Here is a 23,528-nt window from a genome sequence, read left to right as displayed (position 1 = left end):
CATTTTCATATAGTAGAATATAAACTCCTTGAGGGCAGAGAGTAGTTTGCTTTTGCCTTTATATGCCTAGCATCTAGCACAGCATACAGTAGGCATTTACTAAGTGTTATTGAATTGGATTGAACCTTTCTGAGGCTTATGAAATAACACAGCCTGGGAATATAAAAGTCCCCCAGCCCCAGTCCTTCCTCTACTGATAAAGGTTCCTAATAAACCTAATATACAATTCTTAATTTCTACTAAGCTGGTGATTTGAAGAATATTGGATCATCTTGTTGGCCTCCAGAGCATCCTTGGCATATGAAACAAGTCAAGTCAACAGACATTAAGTGCTTACTATATGCTGAGTGCTGTGCTAAGTGCTGAGCATAAAAAGATTGGCAAAAACAGTCCCTGGTCTCAAAAAGTTCACATTCTAATGGGCAGATAGCATGCAAATAACTATGCACATAAAAGATATCTTCAAAGGAAAGCTGAGGCAACCGCAGAGGGAAAAAACTAGCATTGGGAAGAGCCTAGAGAGGCCTCTTGCAGAAGGTGGCATTTTGAGCCGAGATTTGAGGAAGGCAGGGAAGCTAGGAGGCAGAAATGAGAAGAGAATTCGAAGCATATGATTCCATTTTATTGTCATTTATATGCTTTTAGTCCTTTCTAGTATCAGGATGATTGGTGGGAGACTCTAAAGACCAGAGTGTGGAATGATGGCCCCTTTCCAGAACACTTTATGATGTGCCTGTGATTTATCTGACCTTCCCAATTGCCTTTGAGGTATATACTGTCACCATTTGAATTTTGTTAGTAAAAAAGCCCAAGGGATGAATTTTCAACCAGTACCATCAGAGCACTGATTCCCTGAGGAGAGATGTATAAGTTTTCAGCCCCTTGACCCTTGCTGAGCAATGCTCCTGTCTCCTGGCAGCATTCTATTTACTCTATATGTAGTATGTAATCTCACTGTCAGTATGCCAAGAAAGATACCCAGGGATAAAGGCAAAACCCTCCTGCTATAATCGGCTCCATTCATAAACATTTACCCACCAGCCACTTCCCAGGTTTGGAACTTGAGAGCAGAGGTTGGCATGAATGAAATCGAAATACAGAAAGCAGCTGGATATCTATGGCAAATGCATCCATACCTAGGGAGACTAGTGACTAAAGCCAGAACTGATAAGGCAAGTGCCCAGTTGAAAGTGACGTCAGGAAAGCAGTCTTGCTCTATATATCAAGCACCTCTTGCATCCTATCTTTGCATCCTTACCTGTCTTTTACAGTTCCCTTTGCCTTAATCTCAGTGTGTGTGTGTGTGTGTGTGTGTGTGTCTATATGTCTGTGTATGTGTGTGCATGCCTGCACACATGCTTACATGTGCACACTTACACAGTAGTTAGATGAAAGAGGACTGAGGTCAGTGGGAGAGGAGAGTGAAAAGAAAGAGCAAACTTTTGCTCTATGAAAATACAAAACATTTTGATAAGTGTAACTGCATGAGGTTGCTCAGGTGCAGCTCTGATTTTCTTAAGCCCCTCAATATTCCATTTTGAAAGCAGAGAAACCAGCCAGGGTGCCAACCTTGAGGTTTTAATGCAGACTAAATTCTTGATGAAGAAAGAGAGAACTGTGGGAGCATTTGAATGTAAGGCCTGGCTTTCCAGGTGAATTCCTTAAGGAATCCTTATATTTCAGGAGAAGAGGGATCTATTCTGGCCTTTAGAAGGTACATGCTTAGATATGAGTTCTTGGGTTAAAGAACTTCCCAGGTTTCTAAGAAGCTCTTACTCCTAATTTTCTGGTCACAAAGTCTGAGAAATAAAGAATGGGAAAGACCTGTTAGAGTTTGCAAGTGGGGGGGATTTCTGGGTTGGAGGTGTTGTAAATGGCAACCTGAATCATGTCCTTTACCTGACCTTGAAGGACTGTGCCGGCAGGTAAATTCTTACCTCTTTAGATGGTCATTTTCAGTTCTTTCCTCTGCACTCGATGCTCTGAAAGAGGACTGCTGGTGCTGATTTGCAGTCCTCTATGAGTAACTTGCAGAGCATTGGAAAGGGAATAGTTCGGGAGTGAGAGAGAAAAGAGACACAGCATATAACTGAAACCTTCAAGTCAGGAAGCCCAGGGTTTTGTTCTAGAAGTTTAGAGTTATAGAAGTCATTCTTCTTGTGGGACAGGTTCCTCCCCTTTTCTGGGCCTCAGTTTCCTTATATGTGAAATGAGGTCATTGCGTTAGATAGATTCCTCTGTAAAGTTTCTTCCAGTTTGAACACTGTGTGTAGAACAATGTCTTATCACTCTGAAAACTGTCCTTGTGGCCTGGCTTTGCAAGAATTTCCACAGCCTGTTTTTATGGATTTATGCTAGTCTGTCCACCATTTCTGCTTGTTCTGAGCTAATGAATACCACTGGGTTTTACCAGGGTCCAACGATGATTATTTTTTTTTACTTTTCTCCTTAAAAGAACAAGTTTAAACATTGCATTCCCATGTCAGAGTTCCAGTCTATGGTTAAGCCCATGGGCATAAAGGCCAATGAACTAGTTCCTCAGGAGAAAGGAACTGTTCACACCAGAAAGGAAAGCTGTCAGGGCAGTTGGATATTTTTATTGCATATCCGCCTAGAGGCAAATGGTACTAGATGGCTTAGCTAGCTATGTGAGTTTATGAAATATCATTAATTGAGCTCTAGGTTTTAGAAGTTAATTACTACTCCCAGTGCTAGGCCTGCACAAAGGTATACCCTGGAGTCCTAACCAAGAAAAATTAACCCTTCCAGCATAATTAGCTGTAGGAACAAGCCTACATTATTGTTTGATAATAGTATAATCTTCAACTAATGTCCCTAAACAGAAAAAAGTGGTATCAAATTTGTCCGTCATTCACACAGCTGCCAAATTAATCTTACCCTCGCACAGATCTAAACATTTTATTTCTCAGCTGTTCCTCATTTTGCGGCTCCTCATTATCTCTGTGATCAAATATGTGGCCACTGACACACAGCTAGCATCAGAACTGAAATTCAAACTCACGGATCTCCTGATTCCTAAATCAGTACTTTTTGTACTACATCGTACTGGTTTAGTGTATATATCCTATTGGCTTCTATTAGACTAGGATTGACTTAAGTTGGTTTGATGCCTCAGGTTTGTTTGGAAGAAAAGGAAACTCCCATCAACTATCTGACAGTTAATGAAATGTTTACTTAATCATAATAGGAAGAAGATATTCAGTGAGGACATATTATTGATTCAGCTCAGACTGATGTTGGTCACATTGTGCTTCCATCTGCAGAAGCCTGAAGGATCAGCCAGGTGACTGCCCACTTATGTATAGCTTTTGTACCCAAGGCACCAGGAAGCTATGACATCAGTCCAAGACTTTAGTTCCCTTAGCAAATTCTGTCCAGAGGATGATTTCAGTATTTTATTGTTATTTATTTAATTAGTTGTTTGTTTGTTTATAGTTTTCAACATTCCTTTCCACAAGATTTTGAGTTCCAAATTTTCTCCCCATCTCCTCCCTCCCTCCACCCCCAAGACACCGTGCATTCTGATTACCCCTTCCCCCCCCCCCCGCCCTCCCTTCTATCACACCCCTCCCTTTCCTTATCCCCATCTCCTCTATTTTCTTGTAGGGCAAGATAGATTTCTATACCCCATTATCTGTATTTCTTATTTCCCAGTTGCATGTAAAAACAATTTTTAACATTTGTTTTTAAAACTTTGAGTTCCAACTTCTCTCCCTTCCTCCCTCCCCACCCATCCCCACTGAGAAGGCAAGCAATTCAATATGGCTTATACATATGTAGTTATGCAAAAGACTTCCATTAAAGTCTAACTATATGTGAAAGGCTAACTATATTTCCCTCCATCCTATCCTGTCCCCCGTTTATTCTATTCTTTTGACCTTATCCCTTCCCAAAAGTATTTACTTCTAATTACCCCCTCCTCCCATTTACCCTTCCTTCTATCATTCCTCCCCACACACCCCAGTTATCCCCTTCTCCCCTACTTTCCTGTAGTGTAATATAGATTTTCATACCAAATTGAGCGTGCATGTTATTCCCTCCTTAAGCCAAATGTGATGAGAGTAAGCTTCACTTTTTCTCTCTCACCTCCCCCCTTTACCCCTCCACTGAGAAAGCTTTTTCTTGCCTTTTTTAATGTGAGATAATTTGCCCCATTCTATTTCTCCCTTTCTCCTCCCAATATATTCCTCTTTTGCCCCTTAATGTTATTTTTCAGATATCATACTTCTATCCAACTCACCCTGTGCCCTCTGTCTATATGTATATAATCACTCCCAGTATTTCTCAAATACTGAGAAAAGTCCCAAGAGTTACAAATATTATCTTTCCATGTAGGAATGTAAACAGTTCAACTTTAGTAAGTCCCTTATGATTTTTCTTTCCTGTTTACCTTTTCATGCTTCTCTTGATTCTTGTTTGAAAGTCAAATTTTCTTTTCAGCTCTGGTCTTTTCATCAAGAATGCTTGAAAGGCATCTATTTCATTGAATGACCATTTTTTCCCCTGAAGAATTATACTCAGTTTTACCGGGTAAGTGATTCTTGGTTTTAATCCTAGTTCCTTTGACTTCTGGTATATCATATTCCAAACCCTGTGATCCCTTAATGTAGAAGCTGTTAGAGCTTGTGTCCTCCTGATTGTACTTCCATAATACTCAAATTATTTCTTTCTGACTGCTTGCAATATTTTTTCCTTGACCTGGGAACTCTGGAATTTGGCTATAATATTCCTAGGAGTTTTTCTTTTCAGATCTCTTTCAGGAGGTGATTGGTGGATTCTTTCAATATTTATTTTACCCTCTGGTTCTAGAATCTCAGGGCAGTTTTCCTTGATAATTTCATGAAAGATGATGTCTAGGCTCTTTTTTTGATCATAGCTTTCAGGTAGTCCCATAATTTTTAAATTGTCTCTCCTGGATCTATTTTCCAGGTCAGTTGTTTTTCCCATGAGATATTTCCCATTATCTGCTATTTTTTTCATTCCTTTGGTTTTGTTTTATAATTTCTTGATTTTTCATAAAGTCATTAGCTTCCATCTGCTCCATTGTAATCTTCAAGGAATTCTTTTCTTCAGTGAGCTTTTGGATCTCCTTTTCATCTGGCCAGTTCTGCTTTTCAGGGCATTCTTCTCCTCATTGGCTTTTTGGATCTCTTTTGTCGTTTGGGTTAGTCTATTTTTTAAAATGCTATTTTCTTCAGCATTTTTGGGGTCTCCTTTAGAAAGCAGTTGACTCATTTTTCATGATTTTCTTGCATCAATCTCATTTTTCTTCCCAATTTTTGCTCTACTTCTCTTACTTGATTTTCAGAATCCTTTTTGAGCTCTTCCATTGTCTGAGACCAATTCATATTTTTCTTGGAGGCTTTGGAGGGAGGAGCTTTGACTTTGTTTTCTTCTGTTTACCTGCTTTGGTCTTCCTTGTCACCAAAGTAAGATGCTACAATCTGATTCTTTGTTCAGTTTTTGCTCATTTCCCCAGCCATTTACTTGACTTTTGAGCCCTTTGTCAAGGTGGTTCTCTGCTTCCAGTGGGGGTGGCCGGATGTACTGTTAGCCCCTCAATCCCCCTACAATCTGTGGGCCTAGAGCTCAAGAAACAGTGGTTGCAGCTGCCCATGCTGCTGCTGTGGCTGCAGTGAATTCCTCTGGCCCCTCCCTCCTCTGCTGCCCTGGGGCTGGGGCGGGACCACTCCACTCTCCTACACTGGTCCCACAGGCTTTTCCCACTGACCTTCCAATTTATCCTCAGTGTTCTGGGGTCATGAAGTCTGGAAACCACCACAGGTGTGAGAGATTCAGTCTCCCCAAGGCCTGCTCAAGTCCCCTCTGTGCATGTGCAGCCCACACTGGACTGTACTCTGTTCCCAGCATGGCAGGATAAACACTTCCCAGCAACCTTACAGACTGTTTTTGGCTGGAGATTTGCTTCACTTCATCATTCTGTGGGTTCTGCAGCTTCAGAATTGGTTCAGAGCCATTTTTTACAGGTATTTGACTGGGCTTAGTGGGAGCACTCTAGAAAGTCCGTGCTGTTACTCTGCCATCTGGGCTCCACCTTCTGATTTCAGTATTTTAAAGAAAAAACTAGTTAGCATCTATGAAGCAGGATCTCAGAATATCACTCCCATCACATACCCTCATTGAATTAGAAGCTCCTGGAACAGGGCTTGGGGAACCCGCAGCCTCAAGGCCACATGTGGCCCTCTACATCCTCATGTGTGGCTGCTTGACTGAATCTAAACTTCACAGAACAAATCCCCTTAATGAAAGCATTTAGAACTTTAGGGAGCACCCTAGACCCAAAGTCCCAGGGATTTCCAAAAATAAGAGAAAATTTCCTGGAACAGATTTCTGGGGTTTTGAAACTGTTGTGTTTGCCAAACTGGGATAAGGAAGAGGGTGACAATAAAACACCTTGGAAGAGATGTTGACAAATTAAAAACAATGGTGCAGGTACAAGTGAACATCTGCTCTGGGCCCTGTGGCCTGGAAGGGAAAGAGGGTGAAAAATCCCCCTTCTAATTATAATAGAGTTCAGTTGCATCCTTCCACTCCCCATCCATCTGCCATGTGACAGCCTTCATGAAAGATGGACTGCCTTCATAATAAACCAAGCTGGCACCAGACTAGACATCCCTCTCTTTACTACCAACAGGAACATGAACTTTACTCTACAGAGTTGGAGAGCAGGTGTCCAGGATGCCATTTCCATCTATTCTACTTGGTCCCTCCCACTCCTGTCCTCACTTCATTTGACCTTTCTTTTATCTATTTGGAAAGGAGAGGGGAGAGAGAAGCTTCAAGTTATTATTTATTTTCTTAAAAAAATCTTTGGATGGAATGCTCTTAAGCAGATATTTCCCAACAAAATGTTGAGCATTTACAGTCTAATTTTAGATGGGGAAGTGTAGGGAGGGGTCAATGAGCTCATAAGTCCATGTTCCTGTTAAACTCTAGTAGCCCACTCTCCTTTGAAAAGAAATAAAATGGTTTTTTGATACTCTTTTAAAAAATTGTTTTCCCTTTCTAATGATCCTTCCTTATAGCAAAGACCAGTTAAATGAGCACAACAAAGCACAACAATAGTCATGTCTGGCAATGTTTGTATGCCTCATTCAGCACCCCTAGCCCACCACCTATTTGCAGAGAGGAGAGAGGCATGCTTCACCATCAGCCCTCTGCAGTCATGACTAGTCACTTCATTGATTAGCATTTTAAAGACTTCTAGTGCTATTTTCCTCTAGGTTTTTATGATGATCAACACACCAACCTTCAAAACATCTTGAAGTGTCCTCAAATTTATCCTCAAAGCTACATTGTTCTCTTGGGTAAGTTCTATCAATGGATCTGAGTCCATCAAGTGAATAAAATAATAGACTGATTCCTTGTTCTGATACTGATACTTTAGAGTATTAGAAGAACTTATTTACCAGCCTGGTAACTAACTAGTGATTCTTTTTGATCATTCTCTCACATTAAACACAACAGTGTTTTACTCTGTCCTTTGGGTCTTGAGTTTGGGCTTTGACTCTCTTAATATATTGAGTTACCCTTTTGTCCTCTGTGTCACCTTCTTAATTGGTAAGACATAATAATGCTATTATTATTTAATTATCACCACTAAGGGTAATGTTAGATTTCAGTAATCTAAAACTATATTGCCCCAGACTTAAATTATATGAAATAAGAACCTACATATCAGGTAATAGAGATCTTGGAAAAGAAGGTGCCTATGAATAAATGGCAACTAGGAGGCCCAGTGAATAGAATATTAGACCTGGAATCAGGAAAACCTGAGTTCAAATCTGACCTCAGATACTTACTAGCTGTATGAACCTGGGCCAATCATTCCACCTCTGGCTTCCCTAGTTCTGTAAAATGAGGATCATATTAGCACCTCCCTCCCAGCACTGTTGTGAAGATGAAATAAGATCCTATTTGTAAAACATTTTACAAATCTTAGAACTCTCTGTGTATACTGGATATAATATTTGTAAACTATTTAATTACATATAAAAACAACCTTAATACTTTTTTAAACTTTTAAGTTACAAATTTTTCTTCCTCTTCCCATTTTCCTCCCCCTCATTGAGAAGGCAAACAGTTTAATATAGGTTATACATGTGTAGTTATGCAAAACATATTTCCATATTAGTCAATTGTGAAAGAAAGCACAGACTGAAAAAAAAAAACAAGAAAAATAGAGAAAGTTTAAAAAAAAAAAGGCATGCTTCAGTCTTCATTCAGCCTCCATCAGTTCTTTTTCTGGAGATGGATAGCGTTTTTCATCATGAATTCTTTGGAATTGTCTTGGATCATTGTATTTCTGAGAATAGCTAAGTTATTCACAGTTGATCAATGTACAATATTGCTTTTATATAGCTAAGTTATTCACAGTTGATCATCATATACTATTGTTGTTACTTTGTATAATGTTCTCCTGGTTCTGCTCATTTCACTTTGCATCAGTCCAGTAAGTCTTTCCAGGTTTTTCTGAGTATCCTGTTCATTATTTCTCATAGTATAATACCATTCCAATCATATAATAAGTATAATTATAATTACTATCATGAAAACCTATCACTTTGCAATTTAACCCCTGGAATCTTTCTTTAGGACAAATAGAGTTCTTTATAAATTCTTATCTCTTATATCTTCACCTCTTAATAAGTAGATATAATAATAATAAAGATATAACAAGTATAATAGGTATAAGTAATGTCTATCTTATGTAATGTCTATTTTATTTAACAGTGTCTTATTTTATGTGACATTCAGTACTGAATTTTTCTCTCCTAAAAAACATACCCATTTCACTCAAGCATTATGATCTTGGCCACTTTCATATGACACATGCTAATGAATTCTCTCAAGAGAATTATAAATCATAGACATTTTGATTTGGAAGGCACCTAACAGATTATCTGGTCCAATCTTCTCATTTTATTGAGTTGGAAAATGAGACCCAGAGAGGAGAAATAATTTTCCAAAGTCACTCAGTGATAGGGCCAGAAACAGAAGGACCCTGAGTCTTCTGACACTTAATCCACAAATTCTACTTTCCTATTTATTATGGGAAATGATCCTCTTAGACATTAGATAATCATAAAGTAATTAAATGTCTACTGTGCTTAAGGCACTATGCTAAGTATCAATGATACAGGGACACAGAGGGCTCTGCCCTTGAGACTTATATTCTTTTGGACAGCTAATATTGTGGTTTGTCTTTCTCAAAGAGGACCATAACCTCAGGGAGATGATGACATGACTTACAATTAGATTTGATTTGAGTGAGGGAGGGCTGTGCAAAGTCACCAGCCTCACTTTCTCCTCCAGAGAGGTGGCCAGGATGGCTGTACCTCTGCAGGTACGTACATACAATGTAAATCCAAAGTCCCTTTAGAGGAAAAAGTGCTAACAAGTGAGAGGACCAGAAAAGGCCTCCTGCAGAAGGTGGCACATGAGCTCAGTCTTCAGGCAAGCCAAGGATTTAAGAGAGAGTGGAGCACAGAGAACATTCTAAGCATGGGGTGAGCCTGTTTGAAGTCACAGAGACAGAAGATGAAGGGTTGTGTATAGGAAGTAGGTCAGGATGGCTGAATATGTGAAATAATGTGCAAAGAAGACCCTGAAGATAGGAAAGGGTCAGCTTGGGAAGAGCTTTAAATGTTAAATAGAAGATTTTAGAGTCAATAGGGAGCTATTAATTAGTTTTTTGATTAGAATGCTGACAGTGTCAAACCTGTGTGTTAGCCACTATGTGGAGGATGGATTGACTAGGGGAGAAACTTGAGGGAGAGGGACTAATTAGGAGGCAATTGCATTAGTATAGGCAGGAAATGATGAAGCTCTGAACCAAGGGAACTTATACAGAAATGTATTTGGAATAGCCTCTGTGGGGAGTGGGATAATCAATCAGGGTGAAATAGGAAGATTGCCTCCTTGCGGTGAAGGCCCAGATGAGATTAGATAACATAAATTTGTGGTGGACTCTTGGAATGAATGACAACTGAAGGGAACTTTGCATCCCATCAGGGAACGAATGAACAAACATCAGTAGTAGAAACTATTAAATCAAAGGTCACACTAAATTAAACCTAGCTCATGTGCAGATCATGTATTAAAATTTGGATTCCTAAAAGATTCGAGAATTGGAGAGGGAGATAGGATTATACATTGTATGAAAGGATTCCCAAGTGGCCTTTGCATGGCACATCTTTCCCAAGGTTCAATTTGCACACACCTATTCAGTACCATTTATATTGGGTAAAGCCAGGCCTGCATGCAGTGATGTCTCAAAATGAGAAGCGAATACTGGTTTGAATACACGAAGACAGCCAAGCTGAGAAGAATGTCTGTCCTGGTGAGAGTCTCTTCAGCAAGGAGACAAGGTTGTTTGGTTTCCTGAATTCACCTCTAGTTACCTCTGTGCCCAAAAGATATTCCTAAATTTCAACTGTACTGAGAGCAGCAGCCAAGAGAATGAAAATGATGAGCCAGAAGGATTTACTTCAAAGCAACCCTAATTGTGAAGCTTGGCGAGAAAGCAGTGCTGGAGAAGGAGCGTGATAAAGGGCTACTCTCCAGAGAGAAAGCTGAAGAAATTAAGGATAGGAGAAGTCCAAAGCCAGGGAGCTTTAGCAAAGCAACAACAGCGTGGACTCTAGCTCATTCAAATTGTGTAATTTATGGTAGTATAGTATAATGGATAGAGTGCTGGACCTGGAGCCAGGAACATTTGAGTTTCAGTCCTGCCTCAGATTGGTCCTAGCTATGAGACCCTGGTAAAGTCACTTAATCTTACTGGGTTTCAGTTTCCCCATATGTAAAGCAAGAGGGTTGAACTTGATGAAGTCTAAAGTTGCTTCCAGTTCTAAATCCATGAGTAGAGGGAAGCGAAAAGATGGAGAGAGGAAAGGAAAGGACAGGGCCCACCACAGAGCCTAGAGGGGGTATACCTATGTAAAAGAAGCAGTAGGTGGATGATTATTGAGCAAAGGGACTACTAAGAGCCTCGGTCAAACAAGGAGATCAGGGCCATGAAAACCCAGGGATGAAAGAGAATGTGGAATGAGGGAGTGGTCAACAGCGTCCAAAGCTGGAGAGAGGTCTACGAGAATGAGGAATGAGGAAAAGCTATTGGATTTAGAAATTAAAAGATCATTGACAGAAAGTTGTTTCAGTTGAATTATAGGGTCAGAAGACATTACAAAGACTTGATTAGTGAGTGGGAGATGAGGAAGTGGGGGCAACCAGTGTCAATGACTTTTTTCTAGGAGTTTGAGAGTGAAAGAAAAGACAAAGATAAGATGATAGCTTGTAGGGAAGTTAGGGTCAAGGGGGGTTGTTTTTTATTTTTTGAACATAACAAACCAAGGGGAGAAGTGGACATTTTCATATACATAGTAGAACAGAAATGGAGGGTTATACGTAGACCTACAGATTTTGTTATGTACACAAGAGAAAGTTAAGAACGGTGTGGGAGGGGAGAGAATGTAGGCATGTTTCTAGGCAATAGGGAAGAGGCCAATTGATTAAGAAAGACTGAGTATTGGAGAGAGAAGATTGAAAGAGTGAAAAACCTCTCCATCTCTCCACTCTATTGACCAACTCTTCTTTAGTGAGAAATAACTGGAGATAAAAATCTACAGTGTTATAATAGAAGATGTGATGATTTCAGAATCAGAGGACTTTGGTTCATATCTCGGATCTGCCAATTCCTTGTGTGACCTTGGGCAAAACTTTTAACCATTCTGAGCTTTGGTTATTTCATCTGTAAGATGAAAGGATTAGGCTAACTCATTTCTAATGTCCCTTTAAACTCTAAATCTGTGATTGTATGATGGAAGTTGGAAGGCTGCATGGTTGTTACACACTGTCTTGGTCTCTTCTTTCTACTTACTGGTATGGTATGGTATGGTATGGTGGAAAGAGCTGTTACACATTCTGGAAAGCAGTTCAGAACTGACCACCTGGGTTATTCTTTAACCCAGGAATAATCAATGCTAGGTCTGTATCCCAAAGACATCAAAGAATGAGGGAAAAGACATACTGCACAGATGTGATAGCAAAGATCTTCAAACTAAGGGAGTGCCTATCCATTGGGGAATGGCTGAACAAATTGTAGTACATGAATATAACGGAATATTATTGCTCTATAAGAAATGGAAACAGGATAGTTTCAGACAAATCTGGGAAGACCTGTAAAAGCTGATGCAAAACGAAGTGAGCAGAACCAGGAGACCAATTTATACAATAATAATAACATTATAAAGAAAAATAACTTAGAAAGACCTAAAGACTCTGATCAATGCCACTGATCACAATTCCAGAGGTCCTTTGAGGAAGTGTGTTACTTTCTGACAGAGAGGTGATAGATCAAAGGTACAGAATGGGATATACATTTTTGGATATGGCAAATGTGGTCATTTGCTTTGCCTAACTCTTCTGGTTACAAACATTATAGTTTTCCCTTTTATATGAGGGGAGCTAGTATTAGTGTTGCAGGAAAAAAAATTTTAAAGGCATTAAAACTTTTTATTAAATGCTCAAAAGGGAACAGATGGAAGTTCAGAGGGAAACACAGAAGCTTTGAAAATAACATTGAATCTAATATATTTTTTCTTTAAAAAGCAAGAGGTGAGTACAGTAGGTTATGACATTATTACCATCCTAAAATAATGTCCCAGACGTAGGAGAAAAGGCAACCTGAGGGCTGACTCCAACTGGAGTCTATTTCTAAGACTATCATGTCTTGGTAAACGTTGGTACTTTCCTTCTGGTTCTAAGAAGGATAAAGGTAGGAAAATGGAGATTTTGGTACTTCAGAGATCTATGATTGGATCAGTGATGCTATCCCTCCTGTTCATATACATCAAAATCTCTTTAGTGCACAGAGTAGATAATTTTGCTGTGTTGCTGTGGCTTTAAAAAAATCATTACTTTGCCACCAGCTTGGTGAAGACCCTCTGGACTGAGCTAGGCTGACCATTGGGCACAGGCACATAGTCAATCGCAGGTCCTGTACCTCAAGCCCTTCCAGCTTAGTAGAAATTGTCAGAGTTGCTGGTGCTTTGCTATCTTAGCCATTGAGAATCCAGGGAACCTTCCATAGCAAGGTGAGGACTCAGTGGAACTTTAATGGAAGACAGCATTGTGATGATGGGATCCATTTCTTTGAAATTATGGTGCTGAACTGCCCTCGCATATTGTTCTGGCTTTCTAGTTCTTCAGAGCAGACACCAGTCAGTTGATGAGTACCGATCATGTGCTCTGTACTCTGCTGGATAAGTTGCTCTTTGGGACCTTGAGGATATTTTTTAGTGCAAAGAAACCTAGTTAAGATGAACATCTAAGAAGCACTGAAGAAACAAAAGGCTGTGTTGTGTGGTGAAGGTGAGAGGCATGGTCTCACCCACATGCCTTGTTCAGCTCGTGGTGGAGAGTATGATGAGTTACCATTAGCTGTATCTATGAGAGAGCCTTGAGCCTTTTACATGATATGCTGGGGAGCCACTTTTCCTTCAAGTTTTCTCCCTGATGTCATTGCAATTGCCTTGTCACCTGCTTCTAACATTAAGAGTTCCCCCAAGGCTTGACACTTCCCTGGGGTGGTTGCCCAGATTCACTCTGCCTGATGGATGACCACTGTGCTGGGGGAAGGACACACTACCCAAGAAATGAAAGGCCCAGGGATCCCTACCCATTAGCAACTCAAGGTCTGGCGTGGAAGATAAGCTATATACAAAAATAAAAGACCAAGGCAGCGCATAACATGTTTCTTGTGTGGTGTAGACAAGTAAAACAAGGAATCGTTGTGGGTTCTTTATCCCTTCCTGGTCTATATTATTAAAATTAGAAAGTCAACAGCTATAGATTTTATTGTAGTCACCTACATAATGGACATTTGACTTGTGGCTTTCCTCTCACATCACATCATAATTGATATATCTTCAACAAGTAACTCTTGGGAAATTAAATCTGGCAGGGAACCATCAGTGTCAGCAGAGCTCAGGAAGGATTTATATCACTCCCTTTCATTTTATCTCTATCCCAGCTACTTCTGTTCCCCAAAGCTCCCCCTTCCCCGTTAGCCAGAGTCTCACAGGGGCGCTTCATGTTCCAGGTTAGCAGCTGCCTGGGGATGGGGATTAGCAAACTCTGGAGGCACCTTGAATAGGAATTTTTCATCAAATCTGATGAGGCAGTGCTGGAATTCTGAGGTAATTGCTTCAGGATTATAGGGCACCCTCCTTGAGGTAGCTTTGTAGCTTCAGGTCCATGAGGTGGCTTGTGGCTCCATTAATGGTAGGGAACTGTAATCAAGTCATGGATGGCGGTGGTATTGAGTGGTAGGTGCAGGGCACAGTTGCTGTGTGCAAGCTTGGGGGGTGGGACTGGGGATGGGGAAAAAAGAGCCTTTGCCTTCTGGGTCTTGGTGACTTGTAACTAATAAAACGAGTAAATATGTGCAGTCCACACCCATCTTTGCACTTGTCCCTGCCCAGTTCAGGACCAGAGCCCTCTCAGCTCTTGAGGCGTGAGCGCCATGTCCAGCTTCCATCCCACCTTCTATTCTTCTTCCTGAGGTCATTTCCCTGTAGCATATTACTATAGATATCAAAACCCTTTCTAAACAGGTAGGCAATTGTTTCCTGACTACTCAAGCCTGAATTCCTATGGCCTTTGTTTTATTTATTTTGATTTGGACAAGTGATTTCATTACTTTAGGGAGCTGAGGGTGAGGAATTCTCTCTAACAATGCAGATTGAATACCTCTGTATTTTATAGTCTTGGAGAGTTGCCTGGGAGCCCCAAGAAGTTAAGTGACTTGCCCAGGTCACACAGCTAATCTGTGACAAGAGGCGGAATTCACCTGCTCATCCTGACTTTGAGATTGGCTTTCTGTCCCCTACTTGATGATGCTTTTCTATGGATTTTATATTGCCTTGAGTTAATAGCAGCTAATTTCTTCCCAACTGGAGGGTGTAATCTCAAGACTAGACATTACTGCACCTGGCACAGTGCTGAGTATTTAGTAGACACGCAACAGATATTTATTGAGTGAGTGAATGAATGAATGAATGATTGTTGAATGAGTGAATGTCTTGGGCAATAGAATGAGGGCTATTGAGAAAACAATGTATGAACATTTTAACAAGACAGCTCAAATTCTGCTGGGGGGGTGGTGGTGGTTTTAGGTGCATTTTCTACCAGAATCATTGAAGTAATTCTTCCCCCAGATTCTGAATGAATGAAAATGAACTTATTAAGTAATAGCTACATGCCAGAGATATTGTACTGAATGCTAAGGATGGAAAAACAAGCAAAAAAGATACTCCCTGCCCTCAAGGAACTTACAGTTTAATAAAGGAAGACAATAAATAAAGAGTAGCTAGAGTCAGAAAGTTTGGAAATGGCTGGGAAATGGTGTAGTGGCTGGGTTCACCATAAGGTAAGGTCAAAGCTCATATCTCAGAACCCTAGATCCCAGACTCACAGTCTAAGTTCCATTAAGAGGGAAAGAAGGACCGAGTATAGTTGACATTTTGAGATAAATCATCTTATAGTTTCAAGGATCTTTTAACTTTGGCAGTAACACACATTGACAAGTGGTACACAATAAATCAAACAGACATACATGTTTCTCCTTGAAAATGAGTATATGTGAATTGCCCGGAATCATAGTATGTATTTATTGCTTTGGAGAAATTTAAGCTCAAAAGTAAATATGCCTTGCTATTAAATAACTGTTTTGCATGAGGAATTAGAAGCCTAATGCAAATATCCTAATCAGCACTCACAGACCAAGTGCATATACAGGAAGGGAAAATCTAAGAGGATTCTATCTTCATAGGTGTCCCTATAGACTGTTTGTTTAGCACTTGGTCTTTCAGTTTTGAAGCCTCATCAGACATGAAGGTACAAGTGATCCAAGAAAAAGAGCTCTGGGGATCTCCCCAGAAAGCCTGAAGCCCAAAGACTGCAATTTCAAAATGTTCTAGGAAAAGGAAAGGAACAGGTGAATGTCCCCAGGTCCCACAAGACTTGTTTCAGAAGGAAAAGAAGCCCCCTAGCTTTATATCCTCCTCACTCTTCCCTAATAACTGCCACATTTCTTTGGCTATCTTATAGGGTCACCCAAGGGGAGGAAGAGGAAGGGGAAGATGTCCATCAAGAGGCCCAGGGCCCTGACTTAGGCCCTCTTCTCTCTGACATTTTTATCAATGACTTGGATGAAGGCATGATAGCATGCTGATCAGATTTGCAAAGGATGTAAGATGGGGACTAGCATATTATGCATCCAAAAAAAAAATTCATAATAGTGGCATCATACTCAAGACTGCCAGTGGGCAAGGTCAGAACCAAATGAAAATGTTATTGGGAAATGTTTAACAAAACAAATAAAAATATAATGCAACATCATGTCCATCTGTGGTTTTCTAAGTCAATATGCACCCCACAGGGATTGCTTTCTATTTGGAGTTTGATCCCATCAACGTAGGAGGGTAGACTAAAGGTAAAATAAAGTGTAATAGAGAAAAATGCAAAGTTGTACCCTCTGGTTCAGAAAAAAAAATCAGTGCACAAGTACAGAACGGGGGGAAATATAATTGGAAAACAATTTAATGTGAGAAAGACCTTGAAGTTTAAAGCAACTAAAATCCACTCATTGAATCAACAGCGTGGTAGACAATAAATGTTAATGAAAAAAAAATTTTTTTAAAAAGGGTTAATGAAAGAGTAGAAGCCAAGTTGAGGGAGGCTGTCATTCCACGGTACTCTGCATGGTCAGACCACATCTGCAATGTTATATTCATTGATGGATAACATATTAAAATGGACAGTGTTGTTGTTATTGTTGTCATTTCTGGGTTGTGTCCAACTTTTTATGACCCTGTTTAGAGTTTTCCTGGCAAAGACACTAGAATGGTTTGCCATTTCCTTCTCGACAGATGGGAAAGCTGAAGCAAACAGGGTTAAGTGACTTTCTCAGGATCACGTAACTAGTAAGTGTCTGAGGTTAGATTTGAACTCAGGAAGATGAGTCTTCTTAACTCTGGCACTCTATCCACTGCGCCACCTAGCAACATGAGAAATACCTTGGGGTTTCAGTGGGCCATAGTCCACTCAATGAGTCAATGGTGTGGTAACAGAGAATGTAACAGGTTAATAGAAGAGTAGATGGCAAGTCAAGGCTATTCCACTATACTCTTACCATGTCAGACCACATCTGTAGTATTTTATTCATTGATGGATAATGTGTAATAGAATGGACAATGATAGTTTGGAATTGGCTTAGAATAGGATGACCAAGGCCAGTGGAAGAAACTAGGAGTATACCTAGACAAGCAAAGATTGAGGATGAGGGCAGCAGGAGAGCTATTGAGAAGCAGTGGGGTATCCTTAACGTCTTAATTGGTATTTACATGTTGCTTTAAGGTATGCAAAGCATTTTACAGAAGTTATATTGTTGTGATCATCACAATGGCCCTGGAAGACAGGTACTATTATTACCCTGATTTTATAAATGAGGAAACCAAAGCGGGAAGAGGTTCAGTGATTTGCTGAGGGTCACACAGCTAGAAAAGTCTTTTCTTCTTCCAGTTGTCCTGAGTTCAAGTCCCTTGCTCTATTCAGGATGCCACTTACTGGATAATGGAGCAGCCGTGGAATTAGGAAGACTTGGGATCAAGTCTGGTTATGCAACTTTGGGTACATCTCTTAACCTCTCTTTTTGCTGCCCAGACAACTCTCTTAAGAACATGGATTTTTATCCTGGGGTCCATTAACTTCAAAAAAAATTTGATGGCTGTGTTTTCAATTGAATTGGTTTCCTTTGAATTCCCATGTGATTTTTGGCATTAAAAAAGTACCAGACTGCCGAAAGTGTCTATGACAAAAAAAAGTTAAAAATCTGCCATCACTGCTTCAGTGTGCTTGTTTTCCCATAACCCCTCCAGCATTTATCATTTACCATTTTCTTTTTTTGTAATCTTTGTTTCTCTAATGGGTATAAGGTGAAATCTCAGAAATACTTACATTTTAGTTCTCTGTTTAGTATTTATTTGAAACATTTTTTCATATGGCCATAGATAGCCTGGGCAGCTAGATGGCACAGCAGATAGAGTTCAGAGCTTGGAGTCAGGAAGACCTGAGTTCAAATCCAGCCTCAAACTCTTACTAGGTGGGTGATCCTGAGCAAATCATTTAACCCAGTTGGTCTCAGTTTCCTCATCTGTAAAATGATCAGAAGAAGGAAATGGCAAACCACTACAGTATCTTTGCCAAGAAAACCCCAAATGGGGTCACAAAGAGTTGGACATGACTGTCCAAAACATGGATAGCCTGGACTACTTTTCTTTCTCTTCACTTTTCTCAACATTTCATGGCAGGTCTTCAGCCAGCGCTTTGAACTCAGGTTTGGAAGTGCAATGGGGAAGGCCAGTGGAGATGAGAAATCCTGCCCCATTTTTCTGTGCACTGTAATTTTTCTAGTCTAATTGCATTTCCAAATACTCTCTCCTGAAACTTTTACTGTGGTTTTGAGGGATCAGTGGGCTACCTTTCCAAACAGGCTGCCAGCTGCAAATAGGAGGCTTCATAAACCATGTTTTTGGTATTGAAGTGCCTGCTGCTTCTCACATTGGCGCTAGGCTTCTCAACATGCCCTTGATGTGAATGATGAGAGGGAGACAGGTGTTTCGTTGTGTAGAATGGGAAAAATAGAACCTAGAACTGAAGAAGGAAAATAAACAAAAGCCTATGCAGACATTTCAGAAAAGGAGAGGAGCTTTTGAAGACAGTGGGAATACAGGGCATTACTGGCTGATGCAATTTGGGTGGACTATAGTAGGGAGGAAATGAGCATAGTAATGGGACAAGGGGAAGCTAGAGGAAGAGGCGATGAGAGTCAGGTGGGTGCACCTTCTGACCTTAGAATCACAGGAGGAGCATACACAGACTAGTGAGATATAGCTGCCAGATGGAGATGTTAGCACTATTTGTTGCTGTTCATTCATTTTCAGTCATGTCCTACTCTTTGTGACCCCCACTTAGGGTTTTCTTGACAAAGATACTGGAGTAGTTTGCCATTTCCTTCTGCAGCTCATTTTACAGATGAAGAAACTGAGGCAAACGAGTTAAGTGACTTGCCCAGGGTCACACAGCTTAGTGTTTGAGGCCAGATTTAAACTCAGGAAGTTGTCTTCCTGAACGTAGACTCGGCACTCTATCCATTGCACCAGTTTGAGGCTTCGTTAGCAGTTGAATGTCCAGACCAGGAGAGGTATTAGTTTTGCATGGCTCAGATTATACTAGGAGTACCATGTTCAGTTCTGGGCATGACATTTTAAGAGAAATATTGATAAATCTGAATAAAGGCAGGTAATGGTGATCAGAGTGATCTTGAAATTTGTCACTGGGGAACAGTGAAGATTAATGGTACTGTTTGGCATCAATAGATCATAATGTTATAAATTTAGAGTTGGAAGAATAAGAGATCATTAGTTCAACCCTATCATTTTGCATGTAGACGGGGTATGATTCTTAGCCCAGAATAATGATATTCACTATTGGAATGAGACCCAGATGGGCTATTGATGATGTAGACTTGGCTGGTAGGTATGGACTTGTGGGGAAACTATGATGATAGAGGTATAATTTCATGAATAGAGCTTCAAGGTGAAAGACAGAGACTCGAGGCACAGGCTGATAACAGATGCCAGTATTCACCTTTCATTGTCAGTGTTAGATTCATGTAACAAGAATTTGTTAAATGCCTACTGTGTGCCAGCAAAGTGCAAGGTGATAGAGAGAGAGATAATGCAAAACCAACCAACCAACAAAATGCCTTCCCTGATAGAGCTAATATTTAATCACTCAGGGCAAATTGGCTGCCTCCTATGGGCATCAGCATCTGAACATTTTGAACCTCTTCTGGAACTGAAGGGGCAGAAAGCAGAATTTAGATTTAGAATTTAGGAAGAAAAGTCAGAGACCCTGGGCCCTTAGAGGAATGGTCTTGCATTCCTGTTTTTCCATGCAGCTGTGATCCTGAGGATCATCAGAGCTGATACAGCACTCTCCAATCCTGTTGTCAGTTAACTTCCAGTGTCCTGCTCTTATTTTCCTGAAAGATGGAGAGCCTCTTATAACATAACTTTTGGGTTAGCTCTTTCACTCCTGTGCTGTGGCTGGGAGAGGGGACAAAACAGACTTCAACCTGTGGGTAGGGTTTGCCATGGGATTAGGGCTGGAAAATGTTTGGAATGTTTCATTTTATAATATTAATGTTGAATGTTATGAATTTTTTCACTATGCTTTCCTCTAATCTAATTAAATGGCTTGTTTAATCATGACCATTGAGGTTCGAATGACTGAAAAAACAAGCCAGATCAGGAAGAAATAGGAGGGGCCGGTAGGTGAGGGCCATACCACAGGAGGGACACATCGTGAATGACAGACATTCTTAGATAAGGTGAAAGGAGAAGGTAATAAGCATTTATGTAGAGCCTCTTTTGTGCCAGATAGCATGCTAAGCACTTTACAAATATTGTCTCATTGGGAGGTAGGTGCTCTTCTGATCCCCATTTTTCATTTGAAGAAACTGAGGCAGAAAGAGGTTGAATGATTTGCCCAGGTCACATAGCTAGAAAGTATCTGAAGTTGGATTTGAATTCAGGTATTTCTGACTTTGGGGAGGCTGGGTGGAGAAAAGAGCCGGCCTGGAGTCAGAAAGACCTAAGTTCAAATCTGGCCTCAGACACTTACTAGCTGTGTGACCACGGACGAGTTGGCCTCAGTTTCCTCATCTGTAAAATGAGCTGGAGAGGGCAATGGCAAATCACTCCAGCACCTCTGCCAAGAAACCCCAAATGGGGTCACGAAGAGTCGGACACGACTGAACCACAAATAACAAAAATTTTTTACTCCAGGCCATACACTTGATCTATCCACTGTGTCATCTGGCTGTCTCTAAGATAAGAACCCTGGATATACATGAGGAAGGGTGCAACAAGCTCCAGGGTCTTGACTGCTAGTTAGAGCCAGACTTACATACTTGTTACAAATAGGTGAGAAGACACACTCAGAGGTAACATGACCTGCCCAAGACTACAGGATGAGTGGCAGAGGTAGGCATTAGAATTGGAGGGAATCTTAGATATATTATCTAGTCTAATCTTTTGTTTTTACAGATAAGGAAACTGAGGCCCAGAAAAAGGAAGCAATTTGCCTGTCCAAGGTTCCACACGTATTAAGTAGCAGAGAAAACATATTTCTTTGGATGTAGTTATAGATTTAACATTAAGGGAGCTGAGGTTAGTCATTCAGTCAGTGAACATTTTTTAAGCACCTACTATTTGCAGACACTGTGCTACCTACTGGGAATACAAAGAAAGGCAAAAGATAATCCCTGCCCTTGAGCAGCTCACCATCCAAAATTACATAACATAGATATTTATTAAAAACCAGAATTGGCCAGTAATGCCACACAGGAGGTTAACATCTCCCTATCAGTGTTCAGGGCAGATAGGTGGTGCAGTAGATAGAGAGAGGGCTAGACCTGAGGTCTGGAAAAGTTATTTTCCTGCGTTCAAATCTGGCCTCAGACACTAACTAGTTGGGTGACCCTAGGCAAGTCACTTAACACCGTTTACCTCAGGTTCCTCATTTGTAAAATGAGCAAGAGAAGGAAATGACAAACCACTCCAGGATCTCTGCCCAAAAAACCCCAAAATGGGTCACAGAGTCAGATGAGGCGAAAGTGACTGAGCATTATTGTTCGAGCACATATTGTCAGTAATCACCTGTGAGGGGTGTTAGAGCAAGGGTTCCTGCCTTGGGCAGAGGGATGGACTAGATGATCCCTAAAGCCCTTCAGGATTTTAAGATTCCATGATTCTGTGGCTTTTGCAGGTTTTTTATGACAGACACAGTCTCCCCCCAAATAATTACTCAGGTCTCCCTGATCCCTGAGGCCTGACATTTTGGAACCAGTGCCTGCTGGAAGATGTTGTGAGGATAACGTTTTGGATGGGGACCAAGCACAATTTATCACTGTTAAGCATTTATGTAGCGTTTGATACTTGACAATATGCTGCAGTTGTTTCTGCAGTAACCCAAGGACGTAGGTCAATATGAATCTATTTTAACAGAAAAGAAGAGGCACAGAGAGATTAGAAGGGATCTGGCCAAGGCTTTGGGGTGACACAAGAGCGGTACCTGATGGGAATTCATGGTCTATCGTTTCTCATCCACATTGGCTGAGCAACCTTGGGGAAGAGCTATAACTTGTACAGGCTGACCCAAGGTGCCAACAGTATGAGGTGTGCTCATATTCCCTTCTTGTGACCTCCATCTCCATGCTTTCCTCAAGATTCTCCATTGTTCATGTCACCACCACCAGTCCCTCTGGCTTGGAAAGGCATTCTGGACTCTTCACTATCTCTCACCCCCCATATCCAAGCCATTGCCAAAACCTCGTCATTTCATCTTTCCAACATCTCTGAAATATGTCCCATTCTCTCCTCTAACACTGCCACCATGCTAGTGCAGGCCCTCATCACCTCATGCAGTGAGTACTGAAACAGCATGCTGGTGGCTCTGCCTGCCTCCCTGTCTCTCCTCACTTCAATCCATCCTCCTTTCAGCAACTAAAGTGGTTTTCCTACAGCCCAAGAGTGACTAAGTCTCCTCCTTCTCCCTGCTGAATAAACTCCTATGGCCCCCTATTGTCTCCCGGATCGAATACACAATCTACTCTTCTGCATTCAAAGTCCTTCATAGTATCCCCCTCCTACCTTTCCAGCCTTCTTACACCTTACTCCTGGGTGTGTCCTTTTCCATCCAGGGAAGATGGCCTCCTGGTTGTTCCATAAACAAAACACTCCTTTATTTGGTTCTTGGCCTTTTGGCTTCCTGGAACACTGTCTCTCCTCTTCATCTATTGGTTTCCTTTAAGTCCCAACTAAAATCCTTTCTTTTACTGGAAGCCTTTCTCCACCCCTCTTAATTTTAATGCCTTCCCTTTGTTAATTACGTGTATTCATTCTGTGTATAGTTGGCTTTGTGTGTCTTTGCTTATTGTGTCACTCATTAGGTTATAAGCTTCTTGAGAGGAGAGAATGTCCAACTCTTTTTGTATCCTCAGCCCTTAGCACAGTGCCTGGCACATAGAAGATGCTTAAGAAGTGTTTGTTGATTGTTTGATGATCCCAAGGATCTCCTAGTTATGATGGTCCTTTTCTGCCTCACCAAGGCCCATGGGGGCAAAGGCAGATGCCCTGCAAGATGCACAGTCCCTGCCCTGGTGTTCCTGTACCAATGGTCAGCCTGTTGTCTGTGTAGCAGCTGCTAATTCCACACTCACCTCCAACTAAATTTCCCCTAGATTCCTACTTATGGCTTGGCTTTGGAAACCCCTCTTGGCCTCACTTTTCTCATGTCTGACATCCTTTTTCAGTTCTGATAATCCTACGGGCCATGGAATATAACATTTAAAATCT

General features: G+C 40.9%; 1 protein-coding gene across 6 annotated transcripts in view; it reads left to right on the top strand.

The window, feature by feature from the left end:
* The window catches only part of MAPK4 (mitogen-activated protein kinase 4), a 222,044-nt gene that overhangs the window by 10,614 nt on the left and 187,902 nt on the right, over positions 1–23,528 (top strand). For 2 of the 6 annotated variants that reach the window (XM_072606048.1, XM_072606047.1), the window contains exons 2-4: positions 3,209–3,304; positions 4,462–4,551; positions 7,266–7,349. The exons of 2 other annotated variants lie outside the window; for them this stretch is intronic. The gene's annotated coding sequence lies outside the window, so the exon portion shown is untranslated. The remainder of the gene's footprint in view (positions 1–3,208; positions 3,305–4,461; positions 4,552–7,265; positions 7,350–23,528) is intronic. 2 more of the 6 variants (XM_072606049.1, XM_072606050.1) reach the window with 2 other exon arrangements.

The sequence above is a fragment of the Notamacropus eugenii genome, chromosome 4, assembly GCF_028372415.1.
Source record: "Notamacropus eugenii isolate mMacEug1 chromosome 4, mMacEug1.pri_v2, whole genome shotgun sequence".
NCBI classification, from domain to species: Eukaryota; Metazoa; Chordata; class Mammalia; order Diprotodontia; family Macropodidae; genus Notamacropus; species Notamacropus eugenii.
This window is presented reverse-complemented; position numbering and strand designations above follow the sequence as displayed.